This window comes from Dipodomys merriami, unplaced genomic scaffold (assembly GCF_024711535.1).
Source record: "Dipodomys merriami isolate MVZ:Mamm:240054 unplaced genomic scaffold, mDipMer1.0.p SCAF_352, whole genome shotgun sequence".
NCBI classification, from domain to species: domain Eukaryota; kingdom Metazoa; phylum Chordata; class Mammalia; order Rodentia; family Heteromyidae; genus Dipodomys; species Dipodomys merriami.
In genome coordinates, this window is record NW_027205071.1 from 402,073 (window position 1) to 414,084 (window position 12,012).

Below are 12,012 nucleotides of genomic sequence, written 5' to 3' on the forward strand. Positions count from 1 at the left end.
CAGGTCTTAGTATATGTTAGGTAAAAAGAAACACATATAACTAGGTAATGAGTTATTGCTATAAGATGACTGTCAGTACAAAATATGTATTTGACCTCTTAAATTGGTCATACTTTTAAGATATACTCATGGAGTGATTTTGACTGACTTGACCAAACAGTTATTACTCTCTGGTTATTCCTGTGAAACTCAAGGTGGATATACTCTTTCCGGATTTCTGTTGAAAGTAACTTTCTTTGTAAGATCATATCTATTCACACTAAGATAATCAACCCCATATTTTTTAGGTTTGAATATCCCATCATATTGACTGAAAATCAGTATTGTGGCTTTGCTTGTTAGATATATATTTCAAAAAAATCAACAAAAAAACATGTGTCACCTCCAGATTGTGGATGCATTTGTAGTTGTTTTTTACATACAAAAGTTTCTTCATTAATAGTTTTTTGTGGGAGTAACTATCACAACTTTAACAAATAATGTTTTTTGAATATCTTTTCCAATATAATATCCCAGAGCGAGTCTTGCAATTTCTGAAAACCCTTTAAATATTAGTATTATTTTGTTCATTGACTATACAGCTAAAGATATTTCTGAAACAAATATTGTTAAGAGCTGAAAATGTAAGTGGGCATATAGGCTTTTTTTTTGCATCATTTTATTAAAAGTCAGTTTTTTCGAAACTAAAAGAAATAGAATAAAATAATGTAAGTGAATTGGGTAACATCCTTATAATTTTGTTTTCTATTAGCACTGTCTTTGAATGTATATGATACAGTTAAATTATTTTTTGTGTCACTGTGCTTCAGTTATTTTTATAATAATAGTTTATAATTGAATCTTCAGTATCATAACAAATTTTGAAAAATGTGGTAGTATTGATGTCTTTTGTTTGGGGGGAGGGAGTCTGGTAGTGGGGCCTGAACTCTGGGGGTTGTCCCTCAGCTCTTCAGCTCAAGGCTAGTGCTCAACCACTTGAGCCACACCGTCACTTCCGGCTTGTTTCTTTTTGTTTGTGTGATGCTGAGGAATCAAACCCAGGGCCTCATGCATGCAAATCTAGCGCTCTACCGCTGAGCCACCTTCCCAGCCCTTCACGTCTTTTTAAACCAATTGTATTCAGAAGTTGGAAAGTTTTTAATTCATGCTTAGGTCTTGGTGTCTATGATTTTTAACCTCTCGTTCCTAACATTAATGATAGGCCAGAGTGCATTGTTGGGTATAGGAAAGGTAAAATATTTATCTAGGGTCAAAGGTGATTTTTATAGCAGTCTTGCTTTAACTGCATTTTAAAGTAGTACCTTTCTCTCAAAATATTGGATATAAAAAGCAATCAAAATATTTAAAATGATAAACAATTTAGCTGAGCTACAATGTGGAAATGATTGGTCCATAAGACATGCAGTCTGTTTTCATCAGGAATTGGGGAGTTCATTCTTTCAGTAAGACTGTGTTAAACAGAGATAGGATCCAGGCAGTGCAGTGTTGAGTGAAGGGATAAAATATGATTTCAATTATTTTGAGCTAGAAATCATGAATCTTATACTTTAGCAGTTCATTTCACCAGGGAGGTATGCATTGATATGAACTTTGAGTTTTCATATTACAGTTCCCTATTTTCTAACAATGTTAAAGAGAAATATTATGAGTGTACACAATAATTCTGGGGAATTTTCCTATTATTTGTAGACTAAGTGCTGGTATTTTAGTCATAAAATAGAATGTGGTTTATTGACAGTGGGAGATGAACCTCAGGCTAACACTTACAATATGTGCAATGTTGTAGTAGTAATTACAACTCTGAAGACTTCAATATCATCATCTGAGAATTAAAAATGTAAGTACTTCCACTTTATGCAATTATTGTGAGGATTAAATTAGATACAATAGGTAAAGTACTTGGAAAAACAATCAATTAGCATTTGGTACATTCTACCTGTTATTTTACGATGTGATGAATTCTAACATTTTTACGTTGATTTTATATGTGCAATTTCATGTATTAATATTCATTGCACTGATCACTTTCCTGTTACTATGAGGAAAAAAAGTTCAAAGAAAATTTCTGAGGAGGAAACTATTATATTGACTCATGGTTTAAGAGAACACAGTTTAAGATCAAATGCATCCATTGTTTTTAATCATATTTTTCTTATCTTAACTAGTTGTACATGGGAATTTCCATTCAATAAATGACTTTTTAAATTATAATGGATCTTTATATAACTTTTCTCTGCCCTTCCAAACCTCACCACACTTCAATTTTTTCTAGTTTCATATTATTTGCATTAAATATAATGTCTTCACTCTTACTCCATAACTCTCTTTATTCCTCCCCTTTGACTTCCCCTCACATCTTCAAAGTGATAGTTTCCCGGTATTCATTTTGTTGGATTAAAAGATCAATTTTATAAGAAAATACACCATTTAAATGCTCCTGTGCAAATAGCATGATTTGGTTACTATTGTTTTGTAAACTTGTATAAAGTTCTAGGTTCCAAATATGAGATTGAACATGGGTCCTTTGTGTGTCTGGCTCTGACTTCGTTTACTTAACATATTTTTAGATCTATCCATTTCTTTGCAAATAATGTAACAGTCCCCATAATGGATAGGTGCAATCCAATTCTGTATATATGACACACTTTTGCCAACCATCCCTCTGCCAAAGGACATCTTGTCTGTTTCCATAACTTGGTTATGGTGAATAGTACAGTAATGAATATGATTGTGAAAGTGATTTTACTGTAACCTTTTGGAAGAATTCATCACTATCTTTCTGTGAGCAATCCTCTAGCCAGTTTTAAAGAATAAGTACATCCCTCCCTTCATCTTCATTACAACGTAATGAAGATGAAAAAACACACTACCCCATACAGGTCTCAATAAGCTAAAACCACACTGTGCCCATATTCTTTCAATACATTTTTAATAATTGTACATATAATTTAGTGAGAACCTTCTATGTACTTTCCTAATGTGGAAATTAGAGACATAACAACAGTGTAAAATAAGAAATATGCATTTTAATTAGCTATTATCATTTTTAAAATCTTTTTCAACTCTAACTAAAAACCTCACTTATTATTATTTTAATCTTTATTTGATTACTTCATCTATCGCCTAAATTATAACAGATGAGTTAAATACAAAGGCAAAAAGTGTGTTTTGTTTTTGACACTCATGTGTGAGGATGCACAATATGGGCAAATAGATGGATCGGAATTAATAGCAATTATAAATTTTGTTAAAGTAGAGATGGTTTGCCCAAACTGATTCATAATTTATTCAACAAAAAGAAACGTGTCACAATTCCCTTTGTTTTGCTCCTATTAAGTTTTGTTGCCATTTTATTTTATAATGAAGGATGATTTCATATATCTACTGTAGATACAATAATATGTTAAAATATTTCTATCCGTATGTATTGATATATAAATACACATATATAACACAGGTTACAATGATAATTTATAACTTCTGTAACTATACAATTACTGAATTATTAAATACATCAACGGCTCATGCCTGGAATCCTGGTTACTCAGGAGACTGAGATCTGATGTACATGGTTTAAAGCCATCCTGGGCAGGAAAGTCCATGAGCCTCTTATCTCCAAACAACCAACAGAAAATCAGAATTGGAACTGTGTCTCAAACTAATAGAGTGGTAGCCTTGAGAAAAAAAGCTCACGGACATCACCCAGGCTCTTAGTTCAAGAACTACAATCTACCCAAAACAATCTATTTAATGTACACCTGTGAAAGGAGAATATTTCCATCACCCAAATGCACATCCATGCTCATTTGCAAGGTAACTGTGTTTTGTCTGAAGTACCAATAAACATTATCACTAAAGTAGAAAGCATTGGAACGTGGGTTAATTCTATCACTCTCATGGATTTTTCTCCACTCAAATACTCAAGTGTTACAATTATTCCAATTATTTATAATCATAGCTTTTATCTTTAATACACCTAATATTACAGTTTGAATTCAGTGTCTTGTGCCCACTAACTGGGTGTTCTTACCACTTTGTCCTATGCCCAGCCCTAAATTATCCTGATTATATTTTCAGATAGAAACTGGCTTCCTACTTGTGTATGATCTTGGCCTCGTTCCACTTTATGTTATTCTTCCTGGAATTTAGAATAACAAGTGCATGGTATTTTGTACAGATCTTTCATTCTGGTATGGGCTTTAGCCACTGTTCTCACAACAGTGCACTCCCATGTAGTCAGGATTTTCATAAGCTTGTCATAGCTGACTATTTTTAAATCTTTCATTTCCTGCAAGTTCTTGAGTACTGAATTAATTTGTGTTTTCTTGGGTTGTTTTGTTTCATTTGAATCTATGTGTTGAGTTGTTCCTCACTTTTCCTTTTGTTTCTTTCCTTCTAGTTCTTACCTATAGTGCTGAGAAACCATTTCTTCTTTCTCAAGATAATTAGGGTGAATATTATTTATTCCAAAGCAATTTCAGTAACATTTAAACAGCATCATATCTATGAATGGTACACAAATGCTAAGGGCTGAGAAGGGTGTTTTTACTTTCAAGGCAGTCTTTGGCATCACAGACAGATCATTAAATGTATGAAGATAATATAAATACAGATGAATGCCAGGAGGAGAAAAACTTATTATAAATTGTTTGACAGAGGCTTCCCTTTTAGTTTAAGAAATATATTGCTTGATGCAGGATTTCACAAAATCATATTGCTAGGAGGAACCTAAACAATCATCTAATACTATAAATTCAGAGTGATGAATTGAATTCCTGAATAAGTTACTTTTGGGTCAAATAAAAGCAGGCTTCCAAAAAGAGAGTAGATTTTAGAGAAACATAAAGAATTTTATGTAAATAGTTCCTTAGCTGATTTTGTAATTTTGTAAGTACAGCAAAGTAAAAGAATAAAGAACTTCACATTGAAATACTCATTTGTGTGTGTGTGTGTGTGTGTGTGTGTGTGTGTGTGTGTGAGTGTGTGTGTGTGTGTTCATGCCCATGCGAGTATGCAAACGCAAATGTGCATGTTCTCATGCATGCATTCATCATTCTTGAAGCTTGATAGTGGCTAAGAACTATTACTAAGCATCTGTACGCAAGGATAGTGGTCTTCCACTTCAGCCACTTCTTTTCTTTTTTTAGATAATTTCTTGTATTTTCATGATTGGACTAGCTTTGAACAGTGGTCATCAGATCTCATACTCCTGAGAAGCTAGCTAAGCTTATTCAGCCTCTGAGTACCTAGTTAAAATTCTGAATGTCCTCTATGCTTCACTGCTCTTTTATTCTTTTCCTGAGGTAATCACAAGCCTAAGTCACATATATGTCTAATTGCTTTAAAAATACTGTTACTGCTTGACACCAGGGGCTCCCATTGATACTCTTAACTACTTAGGAGGCTTGAGAACTGAACCCAGGCCAAAAGGTTAGTGGAATTCCTTCTCACTCTATAGCTGGGTGCATTGGATCATTTCCAACATCCTTCACTATCTAGTTACTAAGATTGGAAAGACTGCGGACCCAGGCCAGTCAAGGTAGCAGGTTAGACAAGATGGTATTCATCTCTGATGCCACTGATGATGGGAAGGCTAAAAGGACAGATTAGGTGCATGTTCTTGTGGAAAGGTAACACCTATCCTAAAATTAACCACTGATATGACACCAGCTTAGCAAGAAAAATATACCCTAAGTTGAAATACCCACAATTTCCCACTACCAAAATAAGTATATACATGAACATTCAAGAATTTAGTACAATCTGTTCTTTGCTCTAATATCAGCTTCATCTGATTATCATATGATGTAACAGAATAGTGTTTCAATTAAACTTATGATAATTTAAAAAGACCTAGAAAATTCTTTCTCACTTACTAAGTTCAAATGTATGGCATATTGCCTCATTTCTTACATTTTTGACTACCACTATAAATTAATCTTATGATTATTATTAATAGTAATTTATTCTGATTTATTGCTTTACTTTGTAACAGTTTTTAAAATTTTTGCTTCTCTGCTGAGGTTGAAGTATTTAAATCGTATCATCAAAATATATTCCTTGGGTACTTAAGGCAGTTTTTTACAAAGTTTTTAAGCAATGGCTTCTAATAATTCTTAACTGGTATATTATTTGGTTTATTTTTAATTTCAATTTAATTTTATTTTAATGGTAATGTACACAGGGGTTACAGTTACATAAATAAGGTAAGGTAATGAGTACATTTCTTAGGGAAGGAACATTGTTATCTCTTCCATCGATTCTTTTGTACACTCAAAACAAGAACTACTGATGATTTTGCTGTTGCTATTGATCCATGGGTTCTTTTGCTTTCTTTGTTAATGCATTTTTATTATAAAATTGATATACAGAGGGTTTACACTTAATTAAGTGTAGACTTCATTTTATTTTCTAAATTTCAAATTTTGGGCTTAAATGTTTTCTTTTGTTTCTTTAAGATATTTCTTTTTTTCAGAGGATTAGTTAATTTATTTTTGCATGATATTTACACATGTAAATTATTCAGACATATATTTTGCTTTTATAATATTTAATATGTGACTATTAAAAATTTTCTTAAATTTTATATGATTAATAATTGTAAATAATTTTTTCTTACACTTACAAATATATTTGTCCAGGTAACAAATACTGTATTTTCAAGAAGTACATACTTTATTAAGAAAGGCTTCATTACTTGGTCACTTTGTGGAAATATTTTTACTTCTATTAAAAAAAAGTTTGAGCTCCGCATGGTGATTTGTGGCATCCATTTTCTAGCTATGGTGGGAAGTGTAAATAGGATTTGTAATTCGGGAGATACTGAGAAACGCTGTGACCTTATTATAAAACTATTCAGAGTGAAATGATTAGAGGTATAACCATCGCTAGTGTTATATAAAGCACCTAGCTATCATATTCTAAATCTTGAGTTAAAATATCAGTAACATCAATTTTTTGTCAAAATAAAAGGATACATGTTTCCAAATGTTTATTATTTCAACTTATTTTTAAAGGTTCTCATGTCACCTATTAATTTTCAGTTTTCTTAATCTATTAAAATCCAAGTATATTGTGACTATTTTATTTCTACTAAACTTGTAAATAGTACGTGCAATATCATGATTCCATATATTAACACACTTTTACTATCTGTGATAATTTCCTCCGTTTAATATAATTATATCAATATTCCAAATGTGTGTATGTGGTGTATATGTGTGTGTTTATGTGGTTTTTGTATGTGTGTGCTTTGTGTGTACTTTGTAATGTTTGGGAGATCACACCATTGTTTCACACATGCTAGGCCAATGTTTTACCACTGAGCTATGCTTCCTAATTATAATCCAAATAGTGTTTTACATCATGACTTTGAAACTTTCATTCCTAGTATGTTTTTTCAAAATTATACAATAAAATGTGCTCCATATTCTATCCACGCTAGCAATTGTTATTGTTACTTAGAATATTCCCACTGCCTTTCCACTTCCAAACTCTTGTGTTTGTTATTGATAAAGGTTTTACTTTGCTTGTTTTCTCTCTTCATTCCTTTTCCCTTTAGAGTTTAACTCTTCTTTCTCTTATTTCTTTGGGAATTATCATATTCTTATTACAAATTCTTACATTTGTAACAGGTATATACAATGCTTCATTTTCTATTTTATTTTTTCCCATTTTCGCTGACTTTTGGTCCAAACTATTAGATGGATTAAAAGGAAACTTGACTCACGACACTTTAGTTTTCTCCTTCTCTTCTCTGAAGTCTTTCTGTTTTTTGAAACACAATAGCAATGACATATAGCTCCTACATGGTCCATCATTCCTTCCCCTCTCACTCTCGTCTGTTGTACAGCTCAAGTTGTTATCATTCAGATTTATTATGCTACAGCATTATCTAAATCTTAACTCATTCCTAAATTAATTTTAGTTGGTTGTTTCATGTATTCTCTAAAGAAATTTTTCTATATATAATATCTGGGGTCTTGTTTTGTACAAGGTACAAATATGAGTGACTATCAAACATCTAGATATCTCTGTAGAATATTGGTCCACCTGCTCAATAAACTAGTATGTAAATTCAAGGAATACAGGTCAATCAGAACAACCTTGTAAAATGGTGTAGTTTGAACCTTCATACTAGCTTTGAATCTTATTACCATGTTAGTAGTGAAGACAAAATAGTTCTAGTACAAAAGCAGACACATAGAAGAATGTAACAGATTTGTCAAAAAATTCTTATTTTTATGGTCAATAGATTTTGAAATCTATCCTATGACTTTATGAATTAAAAATAGAATCTAAAATCGGTGTATTTGCACTATTGTCTCTCAAGATTTAAAGAATGATCTTATACTACTACCTCAATCCTTTTTTGTTTTGTTTTGTTTTTTGTCATTCATGGGGCTTGAACTCTGGGCTTAGGGGCTGTCCGTGTGCTCTTCAGCTCAACGTGAGTGCCCTACCGCTTGAGCCACAGCACCAGATCTGGTTTTCTAGTGGTTTATTGGATATAAGATTCTCATGGACGTTCCTGCTCGGGATGGCTTTAAACTGTGATCTTCAGATCTCAGACTTCTCAGTAGCTAGGATTACAGTTATGAGTCTCAGGCACCTGTCTTACCTCCATCCTAATACTAAAATTTAAAATAAAAAATGATTATCAAACTAAATGTGAGATGTGAAAACCTATAAAACATAAATGTAAATGACATTGCATCAGTAAAGGTTTCTAAAAATTTGACATGGAAAGCATTAGTGGCTAAAGAAAGCAAGAATAAACTGGATTGTATCAAGTGATAGCCTTTCATAATTCAAAGGACACTATAACCAAAGTTAAAACATATCCAATTAAAACATATCGAACAGATACAGGGAACATATTTGTTAATCCTACAGTGTTAATGCTACAATGAGTCTGAATCTTAAGTATTTTTATATCTTCTAATTCTATGTAAATTTTTCCTGATATGATAATTCTTTAAAGAACTTATGTAAATTAAGTCAATAGGAGGAGCATATGAAATAAGCTCCTCTTTAGTATCTAAGAAAAAAGAAAAAGAAAACTCACTACTATGACCCTAATATAAAAAGATGACACAAAATATAGTAATGCATTTGTGGAGAAATTGATAACCTCTATATAGGAGAATGATTTGTATAATACTGTGATCATTTTAGCAAGCGAGATTCAAGTCTTCAAAAGGTCAAAGACAATTGTAGATGATCCAGCCATTACACTTCTATGTATGTATTAAAGAGAAGTAAAAAACTTGTTTGGACAGGGAATGTAGTTCATTGACAGTGCACTTGAATAGTATGTGTGAGACACTGGAAATAATCCCCAAAAACCAATTTTGAAAAGACACCCTATAGAGGATGTATGCTGGAAATATTCCTGTAACAGAATTTTATATCTACTTTAATGTCTGTTCTAAAATTTACAACATTTCTATTTGAAGAAATGCAAGTTTGTTAAAATTATGCTTGGAAAACCTATTATTGTCCAATTTACTTCCGAAGCACTAAAATATATACAATAAAAGGAGATTATATATTGCATGTGAATTTCATGTCAGCAAATAAAGAAAACTATTGTTAAAAATACTTCACACAAATTGCAGAATACCTAAAAAGATGTTTTCAGTGTTGGCTAAAAATTCATTGTAAACTACAGCGTTTAAAACAAAGATGTGTTTTCTGTGTAATTTGAGTTTTTTTGGTCTTTTTTTTTTTGAGTTTATACAGAGATTACTCAAACAAAAATTGGATGTAATAACTGCAATATCTAGGAATTATGCATCACTAATAAGTAATTGATAACCTTTTCTGGAAGAAACTTTTAGCAAATGACAGGAGACCCAAATCTATGCATCTGCATTTTATGAAAGTCATATGTTACTTAGTCAATCCAATTGCTTTTCTCTACTTCGCTAGGAAAAAAATTATTCTCAATGTAAGAGCCAATAGCAGTGAAAAAAAACAAAATACATAATCATCTTGATTTATTTGTGAAACTATGAAATGAAATAAAACAATTCCACTTAAGCGACTCCAATATTAGTACCTATGAATCTGTTCCTGAATGCTAATATCCATTGAATTTTTTAAATTTTAATTTCTACCAACATATAAAAACTAGAACAAGAAAACAAATATACTCTGAGAGCAAACCAGCCTTGGACTAATTTTCTTAATTGTTTGAAATTACAAAAGAATTTATACCATGAAGAAAATGATTTTTTCCCTATGGAAATCAATTAAGAATGTTTATTATTTAATATAACACAAATACCAAACAAGAGTATTTTTATATAATCATTACAAATATAATTTTATTATTATAGTAAAATAGAATAAAAAACCAGTCCCAATGTATTATCATTATTCTTAATTCCTAATCATATAGCTTAAATATCTTAAACAAACTAAATAGTCATGTCTTTAACATAAACCTAAATATTCTATACTTTTTAACTCAACATTTTTCAGGGACATATATTCATGTTTCTAAGAAATGTTCACAGCATTTAAAAGGTGCTTTTGTGAAATTAATGTGATATATTTTTGTTGTTGTCGTTGTTTGCAAGGCCTGTGCATTATCGCTAAGCCGTTTTAGGCTCAATGCCAGCATTCTACAACTTGAGGCACAGAGCTAATTCCCATTTTTAGTGGTTAAATAGAGATAAGAATCTAACAAGTACTTTTTTTTTGGGGGGGGGGTCCAGTCGTGGGGCCTGAACTCTGGCCTGGGCGCTATCCCTCAGCTCTTCAGCTCAAGGCTAGTGCTCGACCACTTGAGCCACAGCCCCACTTTCAGCTTTTTTCTTTTTGCTTATGTGGTGCTGAGGAATCGAACCCAGGGACTCATGCATGCAAGGCAAGCGCTCTACCACTGAGCATTCTTCCCAGCCCTAGACTACGTTTTCTAATTATATGAGCTTTTTAAATTGGCACATCTCTAGTGGTAGATTATGAAGTAATGGTTGGTCAAGTAGAGGGTATTTTAAAATGATGACAGGAAGTGACTACTACTAAATATTGGAGTATTTTGAGAAGGCAGTGATGATAAAATGTTCTAGAACTGAAGGTGATGTTCATAGTCCAACTTTAGACATTCTATGAATCATTGTATTTTATCAAAGAATTTCAGATTGCATTTACATTAACTTTAGGAAAAATTTTAGGATAGTAGTGGGTGAACCTGAGTGATAATTTAGAATTTAAAATCAGAGAATTCTGTAATAAATGAGTTTAGTATGTTGATGAATAAGACTATCAATAAAATATTATCTGTAACATATCCTCTGAGTGACTATGTGTGACATTGCTAACCAGTGAATATTCTGCAAAATTATGTAAACTGAGGGATGAAATAGGATTGGGAGGAATGAGGGATGATGAACCTCAAGGTGCATTGTATTATCCATGAAATGTGTCTTAGTGTTAGACTGTTTGCTTTGAATGTATGAAGCCCTGGGTCTGATTCCTCAGTAATACATAAACAAAAAAAGCTGGAATTGGCACTATGACACAAGTCGTAGAGTGCTAGCATGAGGAAAAGAATTGCAAGGACATTGCCAAGGCCCTGAGTTCAAGCCCCAGGATTAGCCAAAAATAAAAAAGATGCATCGTATTAAGCCAGGCACTAGAGGCTCATGCTTGTTTTCCTAGATACTCAGGAGGCTCAGGATGGAGGTTTGAAGCCAACGCTGGCAGGAAAGTCTGTGAGATTCTTATATCCAATTAAATATCAGAAAAATCTGAAATTGCTTCTGTGCCTCAAGTGATAGAGTTCTGGTGTTCATCCAAAGGAGCTCAGGGACAATGCCTAGACCCAGAGTTCAAACCTCAGGAGTGAAAAAAGACAAAAAACTCACTTTACACTATTCATAAACTGCTTTGTCAAACAGCAATTCCCATTCAACTACTTAATGTTAATTAAAAAATACGATAAAAATAAAATACGAATCATTTTGGGAACAAGACATAGAATTGAAAGGTTGTTTACAGGGG